The sequence below is a fragment of the Triticum urartu genome, chromosome 6 (assembly GCF_003073215.2).
Source record: "Triticum urartu cultivar G1812 chromosome 6, Tu2.1, whole genome shotgun sequence".
Classification (NCBI taxonomy): domain Eukaryota; kingdom Viridiplantae; phylum Streptophyta; class Magnoliopsida; order Poales; family Poaceae; genus Triticum; species Triticum urartu.
This window is the reverse complement of record NC_053027.1, coordinates 519,020,614-519,040,705: the sequence shown is the minus strand read 5'-3', so window position 1 is coordinate 519,040,705 and position 20,092 is coordinate 519,020,614. Positions and strand designations below refer to the sequence as shown.

General features: G+C 40.7%; 1 long non-coding RNA gene across 3 annotated transcripts; it reads left to right on the top strand.

Moving 5' to 3' along the window:
* Window positions 1-14,274: 14,274 nt before the first annotated feature.
* On the top strand, window positions 14,275-17,394 carry LOC125514776. 3 transcript variants are annotated; one of them, XR_007286597.1, is made up of 4 exons: window positions 14,278-14,666; window positions 14,785-15,498; window positions 16,759-16,873; window positions 17,012-17,394. It is a non-coding gene; the product is annotated as an uncharacterized LOC125514776 (long non-coding RNA). The 3 variants fall into 3 exon arrangements; XR_007286596.1 differs by having other exon boundaries at window positions 14,275-15,498; window positions 16,787-16,873; XR_007286595.1 differs by having other exon boundaries at window positions 14,275-15,498.
* The last annotated feature ends 2,698 nt before the right edge of the window (window positions 17,395-20,092 follow it).

Here is a 20,092-nt window from a genome sequence, read left to right as displayed (position 1 = left end):
CAAACCGAGGTACTCCACTGACAGCCACACGTTGTGGACGATGTACTTCGAGCGCCGCCGCGAAGACCACATCGCCTCCGCCAACGGCATCATCCCCCGCGGACGCCTCAACGCCGACGGGCGGCGTGAGTGGTGGGGCATGCCCGGCCGCACCCTCGAGGCCGTCCTTGACCACAACGAGACCGGCAACACGCCGCGCCTCGAGTACCCGCCACGTCCTTTATTCTCTCACCGCCGTGGCAGCTCCAGGACGCCACGGCGAATGGAGCCAGGGACCTCCTCATCGTCGGGCTCCGGCTCGCTGGCGCTACGCCCCTTCAAGGCGGAGCCAGAGGAGACACTGCTTTGGCGCCGCACCCGCAGTGACGCCCTCGTCATCAACGAGGGCGGTCGCCCGTCCCCGCGCTCCCTCCGCCTGATCCGGCCGAAGCCGGAGCCGGGGCTGCTCCCCGTGAAGCCGGAGCACGCGAACATGGTGGCCCCCGACGATGAGGCCGCCCTCAAGTGGGCGAGTGATAACCCACAAGTATAGGGGATCAATTGTAGCCTCTTTCGATAAGTAAGAGTGTCGAACCCAACGAGGAGCTAAAGGTAGAACACATATTCCCTCAAGTTCTATCGACCACCGATACAACTATACACACGCTTAACGTTCGCTTTACCTAGAACAAGTATGAAACTAGAAGTACTTTGTAGGTGTAACGGGATAGGTTTGCAAGAATATAAAGAGCACGTAAATAAAAACTAGGGGCTGTTTTAGGTAAAGAAGCAATAAAGTTAGTATAGCGAGTGTGGAAAAATGGTGGTAGGAGTTGCGAAATTGTCCCTAAGGAATTGACTACTCTACTAGACCGATAGTAAGTTTTTATGTGGGAGAGGCCACTGCTAGCATGTCATCCCTGACTTGGAATTCTATGCACTTATGATTGGAACTATTAGCAAGCATCCGCAACTACTAACGTTCATTAAGGTAAAACCCAATGATAGCATTAAGATATATTGGTCCCCCTTCAATCCTGTATACATCAATTTCTATGCTAAGTTGAAGCTTCTGTCACTCTTGCCCTCCAATACATAGTCCTATCAACATACAACTGACCCTATGGTGTGATCCACGCGCGCGCTCATATGATGGGCACCAAAGGACAACAACATAACCACAAGCAAATTAAACCAATCATAGCAATTCACCAATTGTCGATAGGACAACGAAAATGTACTCAGACATCATAGGATGGCAACACATCATTGGATAATAATATGAAGCATAAAGCACCATGTTCAAGTAGAGGGTACAGCGGGTTGCGGGAGAGTGGACCGCTTTAGATAGATGGGGGAAGGTGATGAAGATGTTGGTCTAGATCGCCGTCACACGATGATGGCCACGGCGGCGTTCCGGCGCCACCGGAAGAGAAGGGGAGAGGGCCCCCTTCTTATTCTTCTTCCTTGACCTTCTCCCTATATGGGAGAAGGGTTTCCCCTCTGGTCAATGGCCTCCATGGCGGCGGAGGGGCGAAAGCCCCTCCGAGATTGGATCTGTCTCTTTGTCTCTCTCTATTCCTGCGTTCCAGATTCTGCCCTTTCACCGTTTCTTATATTCCCGGAGATCCGTAACTCCGATTGCGCTGAAATTTGGACACAATTTTTATCCGGATTTTAGCTTTCTTGCAGCGAAAGAAGGGCATCAACCGCCTTACGGGGTGGCCACGAGGGCCCAGGGCGCGCCTGGCCCCCTGCGGCGCACCCCCTGCCTCGTAGCCCCCTCGAGCATCGTCTCGCGTTGATTTTTATTCCCAAAAATCACATATATTCCAAAAAAAAAATCTCTGTCAGTTTTTATCCCATTTGGACTCCGTTTGATATGGATTTATTGCGAAACAAAAAACATGCAACAAACAGGAACTGGCACAGGGCACTGGATCAATATGTTAGTCCCAAAAATTGTATAAAAAGTTGCGAAAAGTATATGAAAGTTGTAGAATATTGGCATGGAACAATAAAAAATTATAGATACGACGGAGACGTATCAGCATCTCCAAGCTTAATTCCTGCTCGTCCTCGAGTAGGTAAATGATAAAAAAGATAATTTTTGATGTGGAATGCTACCTAGCATAATCTTTATCATGTAATCTAATCATGGCATGAATATTAAGACACGAGTGATTCAAAGCAATAGTCTATCATTTGACATTAAGACAATAATACTTCAAGCATACTAATAAAGCAATCATATCTTTTCAAAATAACATGGCCAAAGAAAGTTATCCCTACAAAATCATATGGTCTGGCTATGCTCCATCTTCACCACACAAAACATTCAAATCATGCACAACCCCGATGACAAGCCAAGCAATTGTTTCATACTTTTGACATTCTCAAACCTTTTCAACTTTCACGCAATACATGAGCGTGAGCCATGGACATAGCACTATAGGTGGAATAGAATATGATGATGGAGGTTGTGTGGAGAAGACAAAAAAGGAGAAAGTCTCACATCGACGCGGCTAATCAACGGGCTATGGAGATGCCCATCAATTGATGTCAATGCAAGGAGTAGGGATTGCCATGCAACGGATGCACTAGAGCTATAAGTGTATGAAAGCTCAAACTGAACTAAGTGGGTGTGCATCCAACTTGCTTGCTCATGAAGACCTAGGGCATTTGAGGAAGCCCATCGTTGGAATATACAAGCCAAGTTCTATAATGAAAATCCCACTAGTATATGAAAGTGATAACTCAAGAGACTCTTTATATGATGAACATGGTGCTACTTTGAAGCACAAGTGTGGAAAAAGGATAATAGCATTGTCCCTTCTTTTTTGGGGGGCCTTCCTTTTTTTGGCCTTTCTCCTTTTTTATTTGGAATTTCTCTTTTTTTGGGGGGGACAATGCTCTAATAATGATGATCATCACACTTTTATTTACTTACAACTCGATACTAGAAAAAGATATGACTCTATATGAATGCCTTTGGCGGTGTACCGGGATGTGCAATGATCTAGCATAGCAATGACATCAAAAAACGGACAAGCCATGAAAACATCATGCTAGCTATCTTATGATCATGCAAAGCAATATGACAATAAATGCTCAAGTCATGTATATGATGATGATGGAAGTTGCATGGCAATATATCTCGGAATGGCTATGGAAATGCCATAATAGGTAGGTATGGTGGCTATTTTGAGGAAGATATAAGGAGGCTTATGTGTGATAGAGCGTATCGTATCACGGGGTTTGGATGCACCGGTGAAGTTTGCACCAACTCTCGAGGTGAGAAAGGGCAACGCATGGTACCGAAGAGGTTAGCAATGATGGAAGGGTGAGAGTGCGTATAATCCTTGGACTCAACATTAGTCATAAAGAACTCACATACTTATTGCAAAAATCTATTAGTCATCGAAACAAAGTACTACGCGCATGCTCCTAGGGGGATAGATTGGTAGGAAAAGACCATCGCTCGTCCCCGACCGCCACTCATAAGGAAGACAATCAATAAATACCTCATGCTCCAACTTCGTTACATAACGGTTCACCATACGTGCATGCTACGGGAATCACAAACTTCAACACAAGTATTTATACAATCCACCACTACCCACTAGCATGAATCTAATATCACCATCTTTATATCGCAAAACTATTGCATGGAATCAAACATATCATATTCATGAACTACAAGTTTTTATGTAGGATTTTATGACTAACATGTGAATGACCAATTCATGTCACCTCTCTAAATAGATATAAGTGAAGCAAGAGAGTTTAATTCTTTCTACAAAAGATACGCCCACGCTCTAACAAATATAAGTGAAGCAAAAGAGCATTCTACAAATGGTGGTTTTCTATGTGAAGAGAAACAGGCAATCCAAACTTCAAAAGATATAAGTGAAGCACATGAAGCATTCTATAAACCATACTCAAAAGATATAAGTGAAGTGTAATGAGCATTATATAAATCAACCAAGGACTATCTCATACCAGCATGATGCATCAAAGAAAAGTGAAAACTAAATGCAAAAGACGCTCCAAGATTTACGCATATCATGTGACGAATAAAAATATAGCTCCAAGTAAAATTACCGATGATTGTTAGAAGAAAGAGGGGATGCCTTCCGGAGCATCCCCAAGCTTGGTTGCTTGGGAGTCCTTGAATATTTCCTTGCGGTGCCTCAGGAATCCCAAAGCTTAGGCTTTTGCCACTCCTTATTCCTTCATCCATCGTGATCTTTCCCAAAACTTGAGAACTTCAATCACACAAAACTTAACAGAAAGTTTGGTAAGATCCGTTAGTATAATAAAGCAAATCACTAATCTAAGTACTGTTGCAAAACAATTAATATTTTGTTTTTGCATTGTATCTACTGTAATATAACTTTTCCATGGCTTAGTCCACTGATAGACATTGATAGTTTCATCAAAACAAGCAAACTATCCATCAAAAACAGAATCTGTCTTAAACAGGACAGTCTGTAATAATCTTAACATTCACCATACCTCTGGTACTCCAAAAATTCTGCAAATATTAGGAAAAATAAAAAAAATTGTATTTAAATACAGTGCAAGAAGTTTCAGATACGTTTGACGTTCTAGTAAAAAATGTAAAATCACGCACTACAGCCAAAGTTTTTGTTCTGCACCGCACAAACCAACAAGCAATGTAAACACCCTAAAGGCAAATCTTGGCACATTATTTTTATAATAGAATGGGATTGTACAAGGGGATAATTATTTTTGTTGAAAATTTTCTATAATCAAGATTCACAAAGTTTCCATGAGCATGAACAAAGTTCAAGGAGCTCCCCCACTTCAACAATGCTTGTCTCTCTCACTTTCACTTTCCTTTTTGAAAAGTTTTGGGTTCCCCTCTTTATTTTTTTGTTTTTAAACTATATAAAAGCACTCAACAGAATTTACTCTCTAAAACTTCTGGGTTGTCTCCTTGGCAACGCTTTCTTTAAAGCCATTAAGCTAGGCATAAGGTGCTCAATTAATGAATCCACCCGAATCCCAAGGTATATCAAAGCCAATTTTAATTAACAATGATTTGTGATTTAGTAGTGAGAACAAAGCAACATATATCATATAATGACGAAGTCTAACTCTCTTCCTATGCATCGGCATGCCATAAAGAACAATTCATGCACACATAGTAAAGGCCAATGCATAGTATAAAATAGTTTCTTGCAATTTTATCATATTGGAAACATGGAGAGGCGGAGATGTAGTTCCTCTCTCATAATAATTACAAGTAGGAGCAGCAAGCACATGCATATTATATATATCGAAATCATCATGTGTAGTAGTGAAACGCAACCCATCAATATAATCCTTAATAAGGGCAAACTTCTCTGATATAGTGTAGTCGGGAGAATTAAAATAGATAATAGGACTATCATGCGTGGGTGCAATAGCAACAATTTCATGTTTAACATAAGGAACTATAGCAAGTTCATCTCCATAAGCATAATTCATATTGGCATCTTGGCCACAAGCATAGCAAGCATCATCAAAAAGGGATATTTCAAAAGAATCAACGGGATCATAACAATCATCAGTGCAATCATCCTTCGGTAAGCACGAAGGGAAATTAAACAATGTATGAGTTGAAGAGTTACTCTCATTAGAAGGTGGGCATGGGTAGCTAATCCGCTCTTCCTCCTTTTGTTCTTCACTCTCCTCATCATCTTTTTCATCCAATGAGCTCACAGTTTCATCAATTTCTTCTTCCATAGACTCCTGCAAAATATTAGTCTCTTCACGGACAACGGAGACTTTCTCAATAAATTCATAAATATCATAATTGTATTGATAATTATCATAGCAATATTTAAGGATAGCTAAATTTTCAGGTCTATAAACTAAATCATCAAAATCTTCAAACTCTTTAAACAAAGATTCAATTTCATAAGCACCCATTAAAGCAATGAATTCTTCTATTTGTTCCACATCATAATAATCATATATACCATTAGCATAAGAATCCAAGGTTTCATCATCATTAAATTCACATGAAAAGGGAAGGTGTGGAGCCTTCATCCTAGAGCAACAAGTATAATCATATCTCAAGCATAGTTGCCGAGCATACCAATGCAACATATAAATTTGATCCCATAATAGTTTCCCTTTTTGAGTCAAGCGATAATCCCTAAAGTATTCACGTTGATCCAACGTTACTCCCATTATAAAGTTGAATGGGGTTTTCTCAGGATTATCAAAGTAGTACATAATATCTTTCACATAATGAGCATCGAGGGTTTTAGGAGGTTCCCCATCTCCATGAGTAGCAAGTAAACCTAATTTTTTTGGTATTTCATGTTCCATATCCATAACTAAAGATACAGAACAACTTAGAAAATCAAATAAAAATTACTTAGTGATAAAGCAAACAAGCACACACGAGAATATTCACCCCACGCTATAACTCCCCGGCAACGGCGCCATAAAAAGGTCTTGATAACCCACAAGTATAGGGGATCAATTGTAGCCTCTTTCGATAAGTAAGAGTGTCGAACCCAACGAGGAGCTAAAGGTAGAACAAATATTCCCTCAAGTTCTATTAACCACCGATACAACTCTATGCACGCTTAACGTTCGCTTTACCTAAAACAAGTATGAAACTAGAAGTACTTTGTAGGTGTAACGGGATAGGTTTGCAAGAATATAAAGAGCACGTAAATAAAAACTAGGGGCTGTTTTAGGTAAAGAAGCAATAAAGTTAGTATAGCGAGTGTGGAAAAATGGTGGTAGGAGTTGCGAAATTGTCCCTAAGCAATTGACAACTTTACTAGACCAATAGCAAGTTTTATGTGGGAGAGGCCACTGCTAGCATGTCATCCCTAACTTGGAATTCTATGCACTTACGATTGGAACTATTAGCAAGCATCCGCAACTACTAACGTTCATTAAGGTAAAAACCCAACCATAGCATTAAGATATATTTGTCCCCCTTCAATCCCGTATGCATTAATTTCTATGCTAGGTTGAAGCTTCTTTCACTCTTGCCCTCCAATACATAGTCCTATCAACATACGACTAACCCTATGGTGTGATTGATGACACACAAGTATAGGGGATCTATCGTAGTCCTTTCGATAAGTAAGAGTGTCGAACCCAACGAGGAGCAGAAGAAAATGATAAGCGGTTTTCAGCAAGGTATTCTCTGCAAGTACTGAAATAAGTGGTAACAGATAGTTTTGTGATAAGGTAAATTGTAACGAGTAACAAGTAACAAAAGTAAATAAAGTGCAGCAAGGTGGCCCAATCCTTTTTTTAGCAAAGGACAAGCCGGAACAAACTCTTATAATAGGAAAAGCGCTCCCGAGGACACATGGGAATATCGTCAAGCTAGTTTTCATCACGTTCATATGATTCGCGTTCGATACTTTGATAATTTGATATGTGGGTGAACCGGTGCTTGGGTGCTGTTCTTACTTGAACAAGCATCCCACTTATGATTAACCTCTATTGCAAGCATCCGAAACTACAACAAAAGTATTAAGGTAAACCTAACCATAGCATGAAACATGTGGATCCAAATCAGCCCCTTACGAAGCAACACATAAACTAGGGTTTAAGCTTCTGTCACTCTAGCAACCCATCATCTACTTATTACTTCCCAATGCCTTCCTCTAGGCCCAAATAATGGTGAAGTGTTATGTAGTCGATGTTCACATAACACCACTAGAGGCTAGACAACATACATCTTATCAAAATATCAAACGAATACCAAATTCACATGACTACTAATAGCAAGACTTCTCCCTTGTCCTCAGGAACAAACGTAATTACTCACAAAGCATATTCATGTTCATAATCAAAGGGGTAATAATATGCATATAGGATTTGAACATATGATCTTCCACCAAATAAACCAACTAGCAACAACTACAAGGAGTAATCAACACTACTAGCAACCTACTAGCACCAATCCCGTACTTTGAGACAAGAATTGGATACAAGAGATGAACTAGGGTTTGGAGATGAGATGGTGCTGGTGAAGATGTTGATGGAGATTACCCTCTCCCGATGAGAGGAGCATTGGTGATGACGATGGTGATGATTTCCCCCTCCCGGAGGGAAGTATCCCCGGCAGAACAGCTCTGCCGGAGCTCTAAATTAGTTCCGCCAAGGTTCCGCCTCGTGGCAGCGGAGTCTTGTCCCGAAAAGTTCCCTCTGATTTTTTTCTCATCGAAAGACTTCATATAGCAGAAGATGGACGTCTGAGAGCCACCAGGGGGCCCACGAGGTAGGGGGGCGCGCCCTAGGGGGGGCGCCCCCACCCTCGTGAGCAGGGTGTGGGCCCCCTGGCCTTCATCTTTGGCGAGGATTTTTCTTTATTTATTTCAAGATGTTCCGTGGAGTTTCAGGACTTTTGGAGTTGCGCAGAATAGGTCTCTAATATTTGCTCCTTTTCCAGCCCAGAATTCCAGCTGCCGGCATTCTCCCTCCTTATGTAAACCTTGTAAAATAAGAGAGAATAGCCATAAGTATTGTGACATAAAGTGAAATAACAGTCCATAATGCAGTAAATATCGATATAAAAGCATGATGCAAAATGGACGTATCAACTCCCCCAAGCTTAGACCTCGCTCGTCCTCAAGTGAAAAGCCGATAAGAATAAATATGTCCTCATGTTTAGTGGTAGAGGCGTCGATAAAAATAAAATACGGACATGAAGGCATCATGATTATTCTCATAACAACAACATATATAGATTTTGTCATATGATTACTTATGTTCAAGTGATGATCTATTCACAATGCAAAAGTATAAATCATAAACCTTATTGGGCACCGACAAACTATAATCTCAGTCATTGAAGCAATTGCAATTTATCATAACATCGGAAAGAGTCTATGTCAGATCTAAAAAGAAAGTCCACATACTCAACTATCATTTAGTCCTCCATAATTGCTAACACTCACGCAATACTTGTGTTTACGGGGTTTTAATCGGACACAGAGAAAGATAGGGGCTTATAGTTTTGCCCCACAACCTTTTACCTCAGGGGTAATGTCAACAATAATAATTCATGCTCCCCTACTTCCAATTAGATATATATATATATATCTTGTTCTTTCCAACATGCTGAGCTTGCCAAAGGATAAAATGAAAAGGGAAAGGTGAAGATCACCGTGACTCTTGCATAAGGTAGAAGATAATAATAAAGGATAGGCCCTTCGCAGAGGGAAGCAGAGGTTGCCATGCGCTTTTATAGTTGGATGCACAAAATCTCAATGCGAAAGAACGTCACTTTATATCGCCCCTTGTGATATGAACCTTTATTATGCAGTCCGTCACTTTTATTACTTCCACATCACAAGATCGTATAAAGCTTATTTCTCCCACACAATCAATCATACATATTTAGAGCATTTTTTATTGCTTTGCCCCGATGACAACTTACTTGAAGGATCTTACTCAATCCATAGGTAGATATGATGGACTCTCATGGCAAAACTGGTTTAAGGGTATTTGGAAGCACAAGTAGTATTTCTACTTGGTGCTGAGAATTTGGCTAGCATGAGGGGGAAAGGCAAGCTCAACAAGTTAGAGGATCCATGACAACATACTTTATCTCAGATATAAGAAAGACATAACTCATTATGTTGTCTTCCTTGTCCAACATCAACCCTTTAGCATGTCATATTTTAATGAGTGCTCCCAATCATAAAAGATGTCAATGATAATATATCTATATGTGAAAACCTCTCTTTCCTTATTACTTCCTATTAATTGCAACAATGACCAAAGCTATGTCTGCCAACTCCCAACAACTTTTAATCATCATACTCTTTCTATGTGAAGTCATTACTCTCAATAAGATCAATATGAACTTTTTGTTTCTTTTTATTCTTTTTCTCTTTTCTTTTATTCACCCAAGATCATGGCAAAATAATCAAGCCCTTGACTCAACACTAATGTTTACTATATATAGCTCACGGACACAATTACATAGAGAGATCAAAAAGCAAAACTCAAAACTAGCTCATGCCATAAACTTTATTCTACTAGATCAAGATACTACTAATAGGATTGAACTAAGAAAAACGATAAAGATAGGAGTTATGATGGTGATACGATACCGGGGCACCTCCCCCAAGCTTGGTAGTTGCCAAGGGGAGTGCCCATACCCATGTGATTACATCTCCTTTGTCGGTGAAGAAGGTGGAGGTGTTGTAGATGATGCGGGCCTTGCGTCCATCTTCCAAGGCATAGGTTCTCCATCATAGAAAGATGATCGAGTCTCCGGGATCCTCAAATATGCCACCAAACTCATCCTTTTGAATCTATATTCATACTCACAGTTTTGGTTTTGCAGGTCATAGATTTGGGCTTGGAGGTGCTCGATCTTCTCATGAAGCTTGAAGATGGCCTCCCCGATGTTATCAGCTTCCAACTTGTGGTTGCTAGCGAACTCCGCGATCATCATGTGGTTGGAGTTGAGTCCACGTTCCACCATCCCTTGGCACTTGAAAACTTGTTGCTCCACTGCTTCGAGCCTCGTCTCCACGCTTTCGGTCCCCTTTGGTCCCTCTTCATCGCGGATGTGCAACAACCCATCACGCAACTCAATGGTTTGAGGGTGTCGCAGCACCTCCGCGAGGTAAGGGTTGATGACCTTCTCGAAGAACTTGTCCTTGGAGGCACTTGGGGCCGTCATGATAACCTAGATCTGTCAGAAAAATAGCTCGAAAAAGAACAGAGGAGATTTGCGTGATACAGGAGTCAAAACCTTCAGGAGGTTATATAATGATTTTTTACCGACCAAAATATGTATCGTGCAAGAAAACGGAGTCCGGAAGGCACACGAGGTGCTCATGAGGTAGGGGGGGGCGCCCAGAGGGGTAGGGCGCGCCCACCACCCTCGTGGGGCCCTCGTGTCCTTCCCGGACCGCTACTTATTTTTCTATTTTTCTAAATATTCCAAAACGGAGAGATATTGCCTTAAAAATTGTTTTGGAGTCGGTTTACTTACCGTACCACATACCTATTCCTTTTTGGAGTTTGAAATGTTCCGGAAAGTGTCCCTTATGTATTCCTCCGGGGTTACGGTTTTGATAATATTGGTTTCAACATTTACAGGATTACCTGAGATATAATGTTTGATTCTTTAACCGTTTACCACCTTCGGATTTATGCCCTCGAATTTGTTGATTTTTATGGCACCGAAACGATAGACCTCTTCGATAACATAGGGGCCTTCCCATTTAGAGAGAAGTTTTCTTGCAAAAAATCTTAAACGAGAGTTGTATAGCAATACATAATCACCTACATTAAACTCACGCTTTTGTATCCTTTTGTCATGCCATCTTTTAACTTTTTCTTTAAACAACTTGGCATTTTCATAAGCTTGGGTTCTCCATTCATCAAGTGAGCTAATATCAAATAACCTCTTCTCACCGGCAAGTTTAAAATCATAGTTGAGCTCTTTAATAGCCCAATATGCCTTATGTTCTAGTTCGAGAGGTAAGTGACATGCTTTTCCATAAACCATTTTATACGGAGACATACCCATAGGATTTTTGTATGCAGTTCTATAAGCCCACAATGCATCATCAAGTTTTTTGGACCAATTCTTTCTAGACCTATTAAAAGTCTTTTGCAAAATTAATTTGATCTCTCTATTGCTCAACTCTACTTGACCACTAGACCGAGGGTGATAAGGAGATGCAATTCTATGATTAACATCATATTTAGCAAGCATTTTACGGAAAGCACCATGAACAAAGTGTGAACCACCATCAGTCATTAAATATCTAGGGACTCCAAACCTCGGAAAAATAACTTCTTTAAGCATTTTAATAGAAGTGTTATGATCAGCACTACTAGTTGGAATAGCTTCTACCCACTTAGTAACGTAATCAACAGCAACTAAAATATGTGTATATCCATTAGAGGCAGGAAAAGGTCCCATATAATCAAAGCCCCAAACATCAAATGGTTCAATAACAAGAGAATAATTCATAGGCATTTCTTGACGCCTACTAATATTACCAATTCTTTGACATTCATCACAAGACAAGACAAACTTACGGGCATCCTTGAAGAGAGTAGGCCAATAAAAACCAGATTGCAATACCTTATGTGCAGTTCTATCTCCAGCGTGGTGTCCTCCATAAGCCTCGGAGTGACACTTGCGTAGGATCTGTTCCTGTTCATGCTCAGGTACACAACGTCTAATAACACCATCTACTCCTTCTTTATAAAGATGTGGGTCATCCCAAAAGTAATGTCTCAAGTCATAGAAAAACTTTTTCTTTTGCTGGTATGTGAAGCTAGGTGGTATAAACTTAGAAACAATATAATTAGCATAATCAGCATACCATCACTACTAGAAATCCCCATATTTCCGACGGTGAAATATAATAGCCGACGGGCCGTCGGTTATTAGAGTAATAGCCGACGGTAGTTCCAATGGCTGACTGTTATTGCCAACTCACAAGTATTACTACCAATAGCCGACGGTATACTAGATTGCCCAACAGTAAACATCCAACTCTCGGATATCCAATTAAACGCCCGACGGTTCATTATAATGTCCGACGGTTTTTGCTACACTCTCGGGGATTACATGTAATGCCCGATGGTGAAATTTAATAGCCGAAGGTGAAAGATAAAACTCTCACCTATTAGTGCAAATGGCCGATGGTACATATGTGACTCTCAGTTATTTGGAAAATACCCAACGGGGGATAGCCATAACCGACGGTTAACTTTCACTCTCAGTGATATGCTTCAATGGACGGCGTCAATAAACATGTGGAATGACCAATAGTAATTATATTCCAGATAATTCAAGATGATACATTTCTCTATAAGTATTAACCAATAGCTAGTATTCTAGAGTGTCTACTCACAGGCTATGTATTCGCGCATAAGCTGATTTTATATACAGAAGTATGTACAAATTTCACACTTTTAATTGTTGACTTGCAAGTTCCATTGAGAAGTTTTATCTTTATATCGGTAATTTATTACTCCGGTTGTAGATTCTGCAGGTTGGAGGGGCGTTGGGTGCAGGCTCTACGTCGGGGGAAACCCTTGACCAGTGAGGCCGGCCAAGATGTTGGCGACGCCCATGGCGTTGTTTTCCTTCTTGTGGGTAACATCGAGACCTACACCCGGCCCTCCGCCTCTTGGCCGCAGGCGAAAGCCCCAAATCTCCGGATTGGGCGACGGCGGCGCATCGGCGTTGCTTTCTTCTTGAAGGTGCCACCTTGAAATCTCTTCGTGGTCAGGGCTCAGTGCGGTGGTGGTCTGCTGGTCTTCAATAGTGTCCATGCTCGGTAGCTGCGGTGGGTGTTTGGGTCTTGGCCGGAGACGGTGGCGATGTATGAGTTTCCTTTAGGGGTGAGCTCGCCACGACTGTTGTCCTATCCTCGGCAACTGGTTGGCCTGTCCATTCGTGCTCGGGGGTGAGTTGCTCTGCCTGCCGATGGGACGGCGTCCTTCAATCCAGGACGAGAGGGCAGGGGTGCCCTCTTCGGAGGCAGTGACAGGACAACAAGTTTGACCTTGGGTGGGAGAGTGTGGCTTTCGTCCGGCGGTGAATAGCTCCCTTGTCGCAGTCGTTGATGACATGATCTGAGGCCGTCATTGTTCCGTGGAGTTGTGTATCCCGTTGATTCATTTTGCGTTTCTTGTTGTATGGCTAGTTGTAATTTGTGGTTTCCTTTATATATAAAGCGAGGCGAAAGCCTTTTTCGGTATAGCACACACATTCAACTATAACTTTATATATGCATACCAATATACTTCCTTCGTCTCAAAATAAGTGTCTTAAAATTAGTACAAAGTTGAGACACTTATTTTGAGACGGAGGAAGTATTATTAAATAGAGCTGCTATAACATATAAAGTAGTGATCTAAACACTTTTATATTCTTTATAGAAGCAGTAAAATTTACGTACAACGATTCATGTCGAATATAGATTAATTCCATGATTTGGGTCATTTTTTTCTAGCTGATTTGGGTCCAACACACGTGACTATAGCATCTGCCAATCGTACAAAGATCGGGCAGGGTAATTTCCATCATGATTTACGTACAACGATTAATGTCAAATATAGATTAATTCCCTGATTTGGGTCATATTTTTCTAGCTGATTTGGGTCCAACATTAGCCAATCGTACAAAGACCGTCCAATATTTCCCGCTTGATAACAAATTTTATGTACGTGGCCACGTCCTCCCATGTCTCACCCCCTTTTCCCTCTGATGAAACCTCCCACGCAGCTCCTTCTCTTTCCGCCATCCCCGCCAGTCTGCCACCACGCGCCAATCCCGTCGTCGCCCGTCAATTCGGCACGCAGTTCCACCCTCGTCTCTCTCCCTGGTCCAGCAACGTCACCCAGCCCCTTAGCTTTTCCTCCCGGCGCGAAAATGTCCTTTTGACTCCCGTCTCCGTCTTGTTGGCCCGCAGATCTGGCAGCCCTCGGCCACGACGCTGCGAGCTCTGGCCGGCTTAACCTCGTCGCCCCCATCCAATAGGTGCTCGACACCGCTCCTCGGGACCGCGGCGGTCTTCTTCATGGTCTCTTTCTCCCTTCACCTCCTACGCCATGTATCAGCCCCTTCCTGAAGCTCCTCCTCATCCGTGTGCCCCCCTGATGTCACCGAGTGGACCACGCCCACTCCCGCCTCCGCCCGCCTGTACCAGGTCCGGTCGCCTCTTCCTTTGGGCTTTGCGCAATTTGTCGAGCAGGTCATATATGTGGCGTGTGTACGTGTGCTTTTGTAATGGATGGTGGGATTGTGTTCTGGTGGTTGGGGTGCAGGATTTGCTCCTGTTGTTCAAGTTGAATAGCGGGGAGATGGAGGAGATGGTGCCATGAAGGGCTAGTGTGGTGGTGAGGTTCAAGTTCTATAACGAGGCCATGGTTGTTTGCATGTCTGTTTAGTTTTTTTTTCTTTTGTATGGTTGTTGAAAAACAAAGCCGAGCCTATTAGTTTGGAAAATAAAGTCAAGCCTATGTGTTGAAAAATAGTTTGATTAACTAGCAAGTGGCCATTTGCGCCGGTGAGTTGAGCTGGCTAGCTTGTGTTGATGCATGCATGTTTGGTCAAGGCTAGCTAGTTGCAGCAGTTGGGAATCCCATATACCTAAGAAGTTCATCCCCACTACTATATTTATCTTGCCATGCAGCCTAGCCACCTCATCACCCATGCCACATCATTAATTATTGGAAAACATTTACTTTAGATAGTACGTACATTCCTAGTTCTTTTTCCTTCAGTTTTGGTTCGTAGATGTAATTGTAAGTTTTGTAATCTCGCTTTTGCTTTTCTTATCAGTATTTTGTAGTTTTGTAACATTTAACTTGTATGCCTAAGGCTGAAGCAGTCACTGACATGTTAACATCATGTCCCGTGTGTTCTTTCTCAAAGATGTAGAGTAGGGGTTCTTATAGTTTGATAAATATAGGCCACATCAGATTCTGAAGGCGGCTTTGAAAGGGGTGAGATGATGCTCGTCAAGACTAACTGAAAAGGTTAGTCCATTATGTCTTACCCATTTAGTTATGCGCCAATTTAGTTCTGGACAACATGAGCATGCTGCGGATAACATGCTTTGAGACATGCTCTTTTTATTTGAGCCTGATTTCTTAGATTACCTCATTGCCTACGTGGTACTGTTGTATAGTATATGATGTATGCACCTGATTATGCCCTATTTTCCCAGATGTGGCTCATAACTGAGATATCTATCTATTAAATCCATCTTAATTAAGGTGCGATGGCACAATTTGGTTGAACTCATATAGGAAAAGATGTTGCTATAATCAATTACAGTAAAATCATTTGCACAGAGAAAAATATTTCAACATTAGACAATATGATCTGGCATGTTTGACCCTTATCAGGCGTCCTCATATAGGAAAAGATGTTGCTATAATCAATTACAGTAAAATCATTTGCACAGAGAAAAATATTTCAACATTAGACAATATGGTCTGGCATGTTTGACCCTTGTCAGGCGTCCTCCTTTCTAGCTTTTGTTTTTCCCTGTACTAGCTTTGCCTCTTTTGGTCTTCAGCTTTCCAGACCTTGATGCTTTTGAGAATGTCCAGCAAACTTGGTTTCATTTTAGTAATGGAACCATGGAGGCGCCTCTCTGTTTATCTAAAAAAGTGGACAGTATTGAATTTTTTTTGGAAGTGCATATAGAAATAATGGTAGCCTAACATGAAGAATGATTGTGACCTGGCATACGAAACATAAGAAGTTGCTTAATTTGGTATGCACAATATAACCTAAACTATTGTTGGTGGAGATTAGTGTTCTACTGCTATTTAATTTGTTTGAATGAAAAACTATATTTATATCTTTCTTTACATGACATTCTTAATCTGTTTTTTGTGTTTATTGTATGCCCAAACTAGCCAATAGTGTTATGCTAGTGTACTGCTTCTGTTGTGTCATCAGACTGCAAAATGTAAGCGCTAGTATATATACTTCAGTGGGGTTGCAGATGTCTGTTGTACATTTGTACTTGGTTATCATTTTACAACTTCAACAAGCCAATGAATCGATTATCGACACGACATATGTGTCTTTCAGATAAGTCTTTTTACCTGTATCACATGGTCATCTTGGTGTAACCATAGTACATGCGGGTTCTGGACATAGGATTGTTACAGTTAATTAAAAAATGTCATGTGGTTTGAATTATATTAATGTTACAAGTAATTTGAAAAGCATGATGTGTTCTGAACTGTTGCAAACTTATAATGAAATTGACATAAGTGCAGTTTATTGGTATATTCCTTTTGTACACAGAGCAATGTGTAGTACTCAGTCTATTATTTGGAGTTGCGTTCCTGCTGATTCATGTAACCCTGAAAATTGCATGTGAAGGACCAAAAGGTGAGTACGTAGTCATACTGTTAGATATCTAACCAGTCGATTAGAACATCTAAGTTCCTTTTTTTTGTATCCTCAATTAAATTTCAACTATAGTATGTCATTTTCATCTCCCTTACATCTAGTCTAATCATTTGTTAGGAATGGGAGACAGTGCTGAAGAATCGTGATCTATGGCAAGGGTGATGATGTCTATGGCGATGATTGTTATGATCTATTTGGCGATGAGCATTATGATCCATATGGTGATGAAGGGTGACGAGTCTAGTGATCTTTCTTCAAGACATTCAACAAAGTGAAATCATGGGGTTTTGGTCAATCTAGCTTATGCATAATGCTTGGACCATTATATCTTACTTAATTTTTTTTGCATTTTAAACTTCCTAGATTGTTCATCATGATCAATGTAATTCTGATGCAACTCTTCTGATATTTTGAAAGTTGTGCTATATATAATGTTACTTGGTCATGTGTGGGCTGTGCAATTCTGTGATATATTTGAAATGAAAAGCAATCCTGACTAATGGCCTACCATGCAACGAACATCTGAGCTACACAATATGCCATCTTCTCAGTGTTCTTATATATATTGAAAGTTGTGCTATATATACCGAGGGTGTTCGTCGGCCTCTCAACTATAGGAATAAATGAAGGGGTGTATGCAAAACCAGCGATTATAATAGCTGACAGTTTGGTTCTCCTCTTAGTTATAATGAACCCCGATGGGCCAAATATGCCGTCACCTATTACAAAAGCCGAGGGGAATTGATAACTGTCAGGAAATAAATTCCCGACGGGAAACCGTCAGATATGAGCATCATCGAGTTTTGGGGAGCTGGCTCGCGACCAAAATATGACCGATGGCTCACCGTCAGCCAAATACCGTGGAAAAATGTATTACCCTATGGTACCGTCGGCTATTATTGTAATGGCCGACCAAGCATAGGCGACGGGAGATTGCCGACGGTGTACCGTCGGTTATAAAGAAAGATGACGGTGAAGGAAAATATCCGACGGTAATTTGACCCTCGGTTATAATCGGAAATCTAGTAGTGCATGGAGTACTACGGGAAGTACTTATAACATTTAATTGTTCATCCGGAAAGCTATCCTTAAGGTAGTGGGTCATCAAGAACATTTTCTAACCTAGACAAGTTGTCTGCAACGGGGTTCTCAGCTTCCTTTCTATCAACAATATGCAAATCAAATTCTTGTAGCAAGAGAACCCATCTAATAAGTCTAGGTTTAGCATCTTTCTTTTCCATAAGGTATTTAATAGCAGCATGATCAGTGTGAATAGTTACTTTAGAATCAACAATATAAGGTCTCAACTTATCACAAGCAAATACAACTGCTAAAAGCTCTTTTTCAGTAGTAGCATAATTTCTTTGAGCATTGTCTAGAGTCTTACTAGCATAATGAATAACATTTAATTTCTTATCAACTCTTTGCCCTAGAACAACACCTACAGCAGAATGACTAGCATCACACATAATTTCAAAGGGTAAATTCCAATCAGGTGGCTGAACAACAGGTGCAGAGACTAATGCTTTCTTAAGTATTTCAAATGCTTCTACACAATCATCATTAAAGACAAATGGTATATCTTTTTGCAATAAATTAGTCAGAGGCCGAGAAAATTTTGAGAAGTCCTTAATGAACCTCCTATAAAATCCAGCGTGACCAAGGAAACTTCTTATACCTTTGATGTCCTTGGGACATGGCATCTTTTCAATAGCATCAACCTTGGCTTTATCAACTTCAATACCTCTTTTAGAAACTTTGTGCCCCAAGACAATACCTTCATTAACCATAAGTGGCACTTTTCCCAATTCAAGACAAGATTATTTTCTTCACATCTCTGCAAAACTCGATCAAGATTGCTCAAGCAATCATCAAAAGAGGAACCATAGACGGAAAAGTCGTCCATGAAAACCTCACAAATCTTTTCACAAAAGTCAGAGAATATAGCCATCATGCATCTTTGAAAGGTAGCAGGTGCATTACATAAACCAAAAGGCATACATCTATAAGCAAAAGTACCAAAAGGGCATGTAAAAGTAGTCTTTGATTGATCTCTAGCCGACACAGGTATTTGAGAGAAACCAGAATAACCGTCTAGAAAGCAATAGTGTGTATGTTTGCATAATCTTTCTAGCATTTGATCAATAAAAGGTAAGGGGTAATGATCTTTCTTAGTAGCTTTATTTAATTTGCGGAAATCAATTACCATCCTATAACCTGTAATAATTCTTTGTGGAATCAATTCGTCTTTATCATCAGGAACAACAGTAATACCTCCCTTCTTAGGGACACAATGGACAGGACTTACCCACTGACTATCAGCAACGGGGTAGATTATACCTGCCTCCAGAAGCTTGAGTATTTGTTTTCTTACTACTTCTTTCATTTTAGGATTCAGACGTCGTTGAGGATCACGAACTGGTTTGGCGTCCGCCTCCAAATTTATTTTATGTTGACATAGAGTGGGACTAATGCCCTTAAGATCATCAAGAGTATATCCAATAGCAGCACGGTGCTTCTTCAGAGTTTTCAACAATCTTTCTTCTTCATGCTCTGAAAGGTTAGCACTAATAATAACAGGATATATCTTCTTTTCATCAAGATAAGCATATTTAAGATTATCAGGCAACGGTTTAAGCTCAAACACGGGATCACCCTTGGGTGGAGGAGGATCCCCTAAAATTTCAACAGGCAAGTTGTGTTGTAGAATAGGTTCCTGTTTAAAGAATACTTCATCTATTTCCCTTCTTTCATTCATGAACATATCATTTTCATGGTCTAGCAAATAGTGTTCTAAAGGATCACTAGGAGGTACGACAATAGAAGCAAGACCAATAATTTCATCCTTACTAGGTAATTCTTCCTCACGATGTTGTTTACTAAATTTAGAGAAATTAAACTCATGAACCATATCATCCAAGCCAATAGTAACAACATTCTTTTCGCAATCTATCCGAGCATTAACAGTGTTCAAGAAGGGTCTACCAAATATAATGGGACAAAAGCTATCTTGCGGAGAAGTAAGAACAAGAAAATCAGCAGGATATTTAGTTTTCCCACACAAGACTTCAACATCTCTAACAATTCCAATTGGTGAAATAGTATATCTATTGGCAAGTTTAATTGTGACATCAATACCTTCTAACTCAGCAGGTGCAATTTCATTCTTAATTTCTTCTATAAAGTATGCGGTATAAC